We start from the raw sequence: 9,374 nt of genomic DNA on the forward strand, positions 1-9,374 counted from the left end.
CCCCAGCCCAAGTGACCGCCTTATTGCAGCACTGCAGAGGAAGATGGGTGGGAGGGAGGGAGAGACATGCTGTGGACTCTGATTGGTCTACCAGGCACGTGGGCACAGCCAGCCAGACCCACCCACAAGCCTACCCTGAGTTTTGCCCACTTGAGAGAGGGAGGGCAGGCAAGAGGTGGAGACTAATAAAACCCTGTTTCTGGGAAAAGGTGCTCTGCCGATCAGAATCCAGCAGGGTGACAGCAGTTAGCAAGACTAACAGTTATGGTGAATGGGGGGAGAGGAGTCATGGGTGAGGGGGCAAGGGGTGAGCTTCCTTATAGTTTCTTCTCCTTCTTTCACCTCCATGATGGTTTTCCCTTTTGGGCTCTATGGATCGGTTCAGTGTTTTGCGTTGATGTTCAGGAATTCAGGCTTGAGGGAGGCGCTGCCAACGAGGAAGCAGTCTGTTACGCTGGGAGGCCAGTTCCTTGCAGGTGCCACCAGTGACTGAACCTCCATAGATGAACCGAGTGACAGTTTCAGACACATGCCTTTGTAGCCATCCCCTCAGCTTCTCATGACCCTCTGGAGCCTGCTGGGGAGTTGCAGTTTTACCAGTTCCAATAGCCCAAACTGGCTCATAGGCAAGAACCACCTTGCTCCAGTCCTTCATGTTATCGGCAATCACTTTGGTCTGTTCAAAAACCACCTTCTCTGTGATGCCAGCTTCTCTCTCATCCAGTTTCTCTCCAATGCAGGTGATGACACCAAGATCTTCAGCCAGGGCATGGGCCACCTTCTGCCCAATCAGCTCATCAGACTCCCCAAAAACATGTCTTCGCTCTGAGTGGCCCAGGATCACCCAGGTGGCTCCTATGTCCTTTATCATTGCTGGGCTGATCTCTCGTGTGAAAGCTCCCTTTGGCACCTTATAACAGTTTTGTGCTGCAACTGCAATCTTTGCATCAAGCTTCTGAAGGGTCTAAGAGGCAATTTGATCAGTCTTAGTACCTAGATGGAGAAAATTTCTCATAGTAAAAGGCTCTTTACTTTAGCAGACAAAAGCATAACCAGATCCAATAGCTGGAAGCTGAAGTTAGACAAATTCAGACTAGAAACTGGGTTCTATCTTAGTTCTATGATTTGTGCTAGGTTGGAACAGGGATCATAATTGTCCCTTCTGGTGTTAAAATCATGAGCAAGCTTTAGTATGACCTTTCATTAGGGCTCCTGCAGTGAGAATAACTAGCCAGTAGATCCTCCTGCCCCCGCCTCTGAATATTTTCAGATCAGCCAATTTTTGAAATGATAGACTCCAAGCAGGAACATGCTTGGGGAGCGGGTAGGTGTGAAGTGAATTCAGAAAAGGGAAGAGTTCGCAGTAAGTGGGGGGAAAACTGGAAGAGATAATAAAGGGAAAAAGTGAGAGGAAGGAGCAGCAGGATGGAGGAGAAATCAGGACCCATTCCTATTCCCAATATGAGTGACAGTGAGGCCTAGTCAGATTGGGGAAATGGAGGAGGGCATGGCTGTTTTAGACGGAGAAAGGGAGAAACTAAACTAAAACTGAACGGGTAGCCATGGAATAGGAGCCGTGGAGTAAATTAAGGAAAGAGGAAGAACATAAAGTTTGGGAGGAACAGTAAGCAAACACAACATTTCTATTGCACAGAAAGTCTGGTGCCAGAACGTTATGATAAAATACTTTAGTGTTTGATTCAGATCTCATGGATGCAGTTGTTTGCTACTCCACAGACAGGCCTGCCCAATATGTGCAGAAGTCTCGAGGTCTTGCATATAGAGGAGAGGATGCAGCTATTCCCTTCAACAATATTCCATGTCAGAGAGTTCACTGCAGAACTAAATGAATCTCTCCCTTTGTTAGGGGAAGGGAGCGTGTTACCAGCCAGATACCTCAAAGGTGAGGGGCTAATTCCAAGCCTTAGATCATCTGGGAAGTAGGTATCTAGTAATTTTATAACCATTGATAATTGTACTAAGTACTTTCCCTCAAAGCACTTTACAAACAACTTACCTAATTCTCAAAACACCTCCGGAGAAGATGATTTCAGATGAAGAAATTTAAAGCAGAGATCTTAATTTACCCAACACTTCAAAGTAAGTCAGTGGCAGAGCCACGATAGAATGGGAATTTGTCTCCTAATCTTTTTGCATAGCTCTCTACGGGAACAAGAGAAGAAGCTTTTATCTTGCTAAAATGCAGTTACGGTCTATAAATAGAAAAATGGTCTGGTACAAAAACACCAACTTTGAATACATACACTACACGGAAGTGCTCAAAATAGATTTACTTGTTTCAATGCTGTTAAATTTTCTTGTAATACTTTTAGCAGGACGATTCCTTTATCAGACCGACTTAGTCTTGTGATTTTCACTTAGACAATGCATGAGAACTGATTTAATTCATGTCCTAATAGTAGGTATTGTATTGCAATATCCTGAAATACTGAATATGCTTGTGACTGTTATATTGACAACCACTGGATGTCACTATTGCTAGGCATACAAAGATGTTTAAAGCATCTCTGAAGTCATTTGTGTTTACTTTCTTTACCCTTTATCTTGAGACCCTTTTACAAAACTAAATATTTTCCTTCGGTTTCTTCCCCTTGTTTAGGCAAATATATGGAAAATTCACAAAGCAATCTAGCTGCTAATTATAGCCCTCGTCAAAGGGCAACTGTGTCAATAGCATTCTAAGCCATTTTGGGCTGTGATCCTGTCAGATGTCATTAAGTAATAAGGCCCGGATGGGAAACCACCAGGGAAAATCCGACCTCTGTAAGAAGTCATGGTGGTAGTTTCAGCACGTGATATGCCTCTCTGCTTCTTAGAGTGTGATATTTGAGGGCATTTTGTTGCTAGACAAACTGAGAACTTAAAGGATTTTACTATTTGGGGGGGAGGAAGGGTCAGATTATCCATTTCACTTTTTTTTTCCAAAAGAGCAGATGAGTTAACTTCGGTGTCCCGAACAAATTTGACCTGGGATACTAGGTTTCAGCCCACCTAAGTGTACCCTGTAGTTTTAACTTGGCGAGTATTCTTCACTTCCAGTCTGAAACTGCCGTATGGAGGGTTTGGGTGCGCGCGCGCTGTTAAACAGCTGCTGTGCTGTGCCACGGGTGGGTGAAGTGATTTCTGTCTGTAGGGGCTGACCAATGGCCTTTTGTCAACTTCCATGGAAGTCTGTGGGGCTACTTTTGAGTTAAGTTTCAGAGTAGCGGCCGTGTTAGTCTGTATTCGCAAAAAGAAAAGGAGGACTTGTGGCACCTTAGAGACTAACCAATTTATCTGAGCATGAGCTTTCGTGAGCTACGGCTCACTTCATCGGATGCATGCAGTGAGTGCATCCAATGAAGTGAGCTGTAGCTCACGAAAGCTTACGCTCAAATTTGTTCGTCTCTAAGGTGGCACTAGTACTCCTTTTCTTTTTTTGAGTTAAGGTTTCTCGTTTGGACACGAAGGCCCCATTCCTCCAAACCCTTAGGCACTGGTGTAACTTCAACCATTTAGGTTGTCCTGTTGACTTCAACAGAACTACTCAAATGCTTAAAGTTACACACCTGCTTTAATGTTTTCAAGATCAAGTTAGTTTCTAAATCTAATTAAGTGATTTTTTTTTTTGGATCCTGCATAAAAGGTGCTACGTAAATATAAGTTTTATCACTGATGTAAGAACAGCTGGAAATAGTGTTTGATAAACTGCTGCAGAAGCAGAACAACCTTTTGTATAAACAAGAACAGTTAGATGGGAATTGGAAAGTACTGAACGTTGGAAAACAAAAGCAAAAAGGATTACCCCAGGGCTTAAAAATGATGTGCCTTAAAACAATAGGTCATGGAGAGAACAATTTAACCCTCATATTGATGACTTCTGAATTCAGATGTGATCTTGAAGTTCCAAGTAAAGATTTATAATTCCAGTTAGCACCTTATGGATATGAGATGTTTGAAATAAGTGCATTAGGAAAGAAGCTCCCAGGTTTGGATAGCTCTTTCACTAGCAAATTTGAATAACACTAACATTTGGAGTGATTAGCAAATGAAGTAGTGACAGTATAATACTGAGAAATTGAGACACTATAGCCAAATCTTTCAAAGGTTGCTGGTGAGAGATGTCTCAAGTTATGGGTGTTCAGCTTGGGGCTCAAAGAGCCTAATGTTTAGAGGTGCTAAGCTTGTATGACTCCAGTTAGTCTTGGGAATTGTGCATGCTCCACTCATATGAAAATCAGCAGCTTGATGTTTTAAGTTGGTCAAAAAATAAGGCACCCAATTGACAACTGTTTCTGAAAAAACATCTGAACTGTATTTCCAACAAGGGTTGTCATAAATGCCTCTGTCTAGCTATTTCAATGCAAACGTAAATCAGAGATTAACTGCATTATTTAACTGAAAACTAACTAGTTTTCTATTGAATAATGTCTTTACAAGCTTATGTTTCTTCCTTGAATAGCTAGGCTGATCAATAGGTGCTGTGATTTTAAGATTGCTCGACAAATTCTGAAGTTAGTCTTGGTGTGCATCTGTATTATCGGAGAAATCATTGAGATGGCAACATGGCATCCTTTTGTTCTCAAATGGTTCCATTTTCGCTTAAAGAATATAGCCTCTAACAATGACTTTTTCTGCCAAATGATTTATCTGACAGACTAATAGGTCTATTAAAAAAAAAATCCATGTGAACAGCAGTCATCTATGTACCCCAGGATGCTCGATGGAAGCTTACAATCTACAATAAAAACTGCAAATTAAGATATGTTCTAAAAAGGTAAGTGCTTTTCTTTCTTTTTTTTTTAAAGTGAAATACTTTCCCAGTTTCTTTTCAGGTTGCTAAATGTTTAGGAGGTTTCCCTGCACTTTGCCAGAAGGCTTGTGGCATCCAAAGTGAATACTTTTATGGTGGTACATAACAACTACTAGTAGTTTTATAAACACTAAAGACAGTCCCTATCCCAATGAATGTATAACCTAGCTCCGGTGCAATAGAAATGCCGATACAGTAGATGCCCATGTAAATCATCATTGAGAGATTAGCTAAGTTTTATTGAGGGGATTTGCATTCTTTTCACTTGATGTGATCATATTTGCCTCAGGGTCACAGATAATATTGTCCTAGTGGCGGGGGGGGGGGGAGGGGAAAGATCTCTGTTTTGTGTTTACCACTGTTTGATGAAAGGATCCTATTTATTTTGAACAAGGAATAAAATTCAGTTCTCAACCAGTTTCTTAGAGTTTCTGCTCCTTAATGTAACTCTTGCTGCTACGTTTAAAACAAAAGTGAATGGCATGTGCTGCTAGTATGTCATAAGATCTTTTCAATGTTTTAAATTTTAAATTTAAAGAATTGCTCCTTTTTAAAATGCCAAACATGGTGTATCCTTAGCGCTTTCCTCCATTCCGATCTGCTTGCTTGCTCGCTCACTCAGAACTGTACTATTCCCTTGCTCCTGAGGTTCACTTTTGCTACCTTTATACAAAGCTTTCAAATATCTTGTACTTGACAGCTCATCCCACTCTGAGAGAATGACCTACCAAAAGGAAATAATAGTGAAATAAAACCTTTCCAACCCTCAAACTACTCCATCCCCAAATCCAAGGGCAGGAGGAATTGCGGAGGGGAAATGAGTTTTGCAACACAGAGAATCTGAAGGACCAAGTCAGGAGTGACTTCCAAAGCTGGGGACTCCATGAGAACGATGTGCCAGTAGCTTTCTTGCCTTTTAAATGAAGGGGAGCTCCAGTGTGAGCACCTCCGATAATCTCATCTGCTCCAGTGTTGCCTACGGATAGAGTAGGTCACTTCAAGTACCCAGTCTCAAACTGTTTAGAGCTTCATAGGTTAAAACCAGCACCTTGAATTCTGCATGTCCTGGCTGCCAATGTGAATACCAGAGTGATGGTATAATGTGATCCTGGTGTGAAACTGCTTAATAGATGAGCATCTGTATGCTGCGTTTAGTTTCTAAATGATTGCAATGAGGGTATCCCCATGTCAAGTGCATTCCTGTAATCAAATGTTGAGGTGACGAGACAGGCATGAAGAATTGTGGCACTCAAAGTAACACTTCTTCCCAGATTTTTTTTTCCAATTCTCCTAGTCATCCAGAAGGAACCCAGGAACTGATGCACCTCAGTTGTGCACTTGTTTCACAAATAAGTCATGTTCATTCCATTGGAGTGCCGGAATAACTTTTACCAACTCTTTTGACTGTTTTCCCTCAGTCCATCAACCTTGTCTGTTTTATCTAGGTTAAGTCACAGCCAGGTTGAATATCATCCAAGCCCACAACTCATATAGACCATGTGACATTTGGGTAAACTTTCCTCTCTGCAGAATGAAAATGCACTGCTGTTAATATTCCAGCTGCTATAATGAGAAACCAACCAATGGCAAAGCCAGGTCACTGGATTGTTACAACTGTGGACATGTTTCATTAACTGTCCCCTTCATCTTGCTGCTGTGATCATGTTACTGACACATACTATGGCCTCAGACAACTTGTCTGCTTTCAAGAACTCAGCAAAAGGAAAGGATGTGAAAGTTTTGGCTCTCCTGACCTCCCAGGAGGAATTACTGAAGTATAGGGGGGAGGGCGGTGGCTTGCCTACCTGGAACTCTTAGATTTTAATAGTCTGATGCCCTTGTCGGGAGCTGAAAAACTCTCTTCTCTAGTGGGGCTGCCATTAAATTCTCTGAAGTTTTTCTTAATCTTTTTGTTTGCAAACCTTAGCATTATCTCTCCCTAAGTTGTGCAAGTCTTTGCTCTGGTCGGTTCCTTGGATGATGACAGTGATGCCCTGGTAAAGCATAAGAATACTGAGCTGATCAGAGCATGCAGTGGAAATGTCTCACTGTACCATCGTATTAAAAATCCAAGAATAACATCTAGACTGTTGTGAGAAGAGTCTCTGATCAAGCAATAGACTGTGTTATGGTACAGTTCCCTATAGTACACTTGCATTCAGATTTTAATACTGCAGTCCCAGAAAGACTTGAGTAGATGGGGACTCATAGGCATAAACTGGATTCTTGGACAGGGTCAGGGGGATGGAATATTCAGTTTCTGAAGGTTTTGGAAGAAGAAAATACTCAGAAATAAAATACCATCCCCGGCTTTCTCTTCTCCAATAATTTTAAGCACTTAGAGATCTATGCTGTAATCAGTGTTAACTACAGTCACATGCCCTCCATTATCATAAACACACGTTTTATTTGGTTGCGGTGGGAGCAGACATGATGTGGGGATTCCTCTTTTGCCCTGGATAGACTCCCTTTGCCTCTTAAAGTACAATAAAATGATGGATGATGTCACAGGGCAGGGCTTCTTCCAAGCATACAGTGCCAGGCCCAGTCTCCTTTAGGAAGGTTTATTATCCAAACAGCAGTGAATAAAACACACAGTGCCTTAGCTCACCCTTTGTCCTAGGGTTTCACAGCCTCCCCTCCTAGGGGTGTCTGGTGATCCTGCTTCTTGCAGCTTCTCCATTTCAGTCAGCACTGCTCCCTTTCTGGAACACCAGCCCCAGGACTGCTTTCCTAGGTACCTTGCTCCAGGCACTCACTCCAGGAATTATCTCTACTCCCCAGGCAAGGCCTGTCCTAGTAACTCCTCCTCCTTCTTGCCTTATGACAGACCTTTATAGCCCCATATGCAACCCTGCCTCTTTTAATTAGCACCACTGGACCCACCTGCTCTGACAGAAGGGAACTGGGTCTGGTCTACCCACCGGGACTAGCTATCCTGTGACAGATATGATTTTAGGATCACTGGTGTTGCAGACAAAAGTCTAACATTAGATCACTGAGTTATTCCCTTGCCCTGCCATGATGGTATTCAGATGAAGGCTACATCATATCAGTGTGGTGGTATCTGTGATCTTAACCAAAGGGCAAGGAGCGAAGTTTACAAATCTGTATTATGCAAACTTCCTCTCCATTCTTTTTCTGTCCTGTTTGCCCCCTTGTTTCATTGTCTGTCTTTCTTTCCCACATTACATGCTCTTCTCCCTTGTTTACCTTTGGACTTCGTTGCTTCTTCCTTGAGCGTCCTACTTCTTTCTTTGGCTTTTTCTCACTTTGCCTCCTCTCCGTCCACTTCTCCAATATGGCTGCTGCTGAGGACGTTGAGATATCCCTTCTGCATCTATATACCAGCACTTTCAACCTGAGGGCAAGCCTACACTACAAAATTAAGTCAACCTAAGTTACATCGACGTTCCGACACTGCAGAAATTAAATCACTTTTACATGGCTACACTACGCTCCTTGTGTTGGAGCACTTGCACTGATTTAACTATCAGTGTGGGGCATTGTGGGATGGCTTCTGAAAGGCAGCAACAGTCAATGGAAGCAATGCAGTGTCCACATTGACACTGCGTCGCCCTAACTACATTGACCTAAGTGCTATGCCTCTCATGGAGGTGGAGTTAATAGATCGGTGTAGCAGGAGACTTACATCAGTGGGAGCAACATTGTAGTGTAGATGCTTACAGAGTTAGGTTGACGTAAGATGCCTTACATTGACCTAACTGTAGTGTAGACCAGGCCTGAGTAAGCCGCTCTATGGAGTGTTTCCCCCCACTTGGTGCCCTTAGGCTACATTGGCAGCTCCGAGGATTCGTCTGTACAACTTCAGGCAGCTGGTGGTTGTGAGGAGAACCTGAAATGACAGGAGCACAACTGCTAAAGGATTTGATCGCCACTCCAAGGACGGGGCCAGGGGTCTATTCCTGAATCACCTCAGGAACTCACCAGGACAGACGTCCAACCATAGTGATTATTTCCACAGTGAAAAGGACTGGGAACTTCTTAAAAATGAAAAGCTAATATTGCAGGGGTCCCAGATATCAGGAAGTATGTAACTATGCTACTGACCTTGTGGACCTCAAAGGCTGGTGCTGCTACTTGCTAACTACTCATGTCACAGACTTCAATGAGAATGGGGCTAGCATACGAGAACATTGCATGTGCACTGGAAATGGCGCCAACATCCTAAAGCCTAGACATTCATGGAAAATTTGTTCTGTAAGCCTCTTACTTAGTTTTACTAAGTCTTTGAGCTGACTGCCAGCATCCCTGGTGAAAGAACTGAGTGTACAAGTGGCTTAATGAACTTCATTAAAACCACACTGTGAAACAGATGGATTATCCAAAATTTGTCATATCTCAGGATTATTTCTAAGTATTGGGCCAGACAGCAATCTGTTCACCTTTTGATGTAAATCAGTTGTGAAAAGAACCAGGAAAACAAACCAGATGAATGTTGATGCAAGGTTAAAAAGCAGTGCTGGTAACATTTGCCTACCCGTTGTGGGGCAAATTGGGTCAGATAAGCTTTTTCTTTTTGGAAGAGGGAAACTGCTGC

The 9,374-nt window shown here is 42.7% G+C and overlaps 1 pseudogene across 1 annotated transcript; it reads right to left on the reverse strand.

The window, feature by feature from the left end:
* Nucleotides 1-409: 409 nt before the first annotated feature.
* LOC311521440 (triosephosphate isomerase pseudogene) lies at nt 410-958 on the reverse strand (annotated as a pseudogene). Its single transcript has one exon. The product of its transcript is annotated as a triosephosphate isomerase pseudogene (transcript).
* Nucleotides 959-9,374: the final 8,416 nt, after the last annotated feature.

This window comes from Lepidochelys olivacea (assembly GCF_965140295.1).
Source record: "Lepidochelys olivacea isolate rLepOli2 genome assembly, chromosome: 6".
NCBI lineage: Eukaryota > Metazoa > Chordata > Testudines > Cheloniidae > Lepidochelys > Lepidochelys olivacea.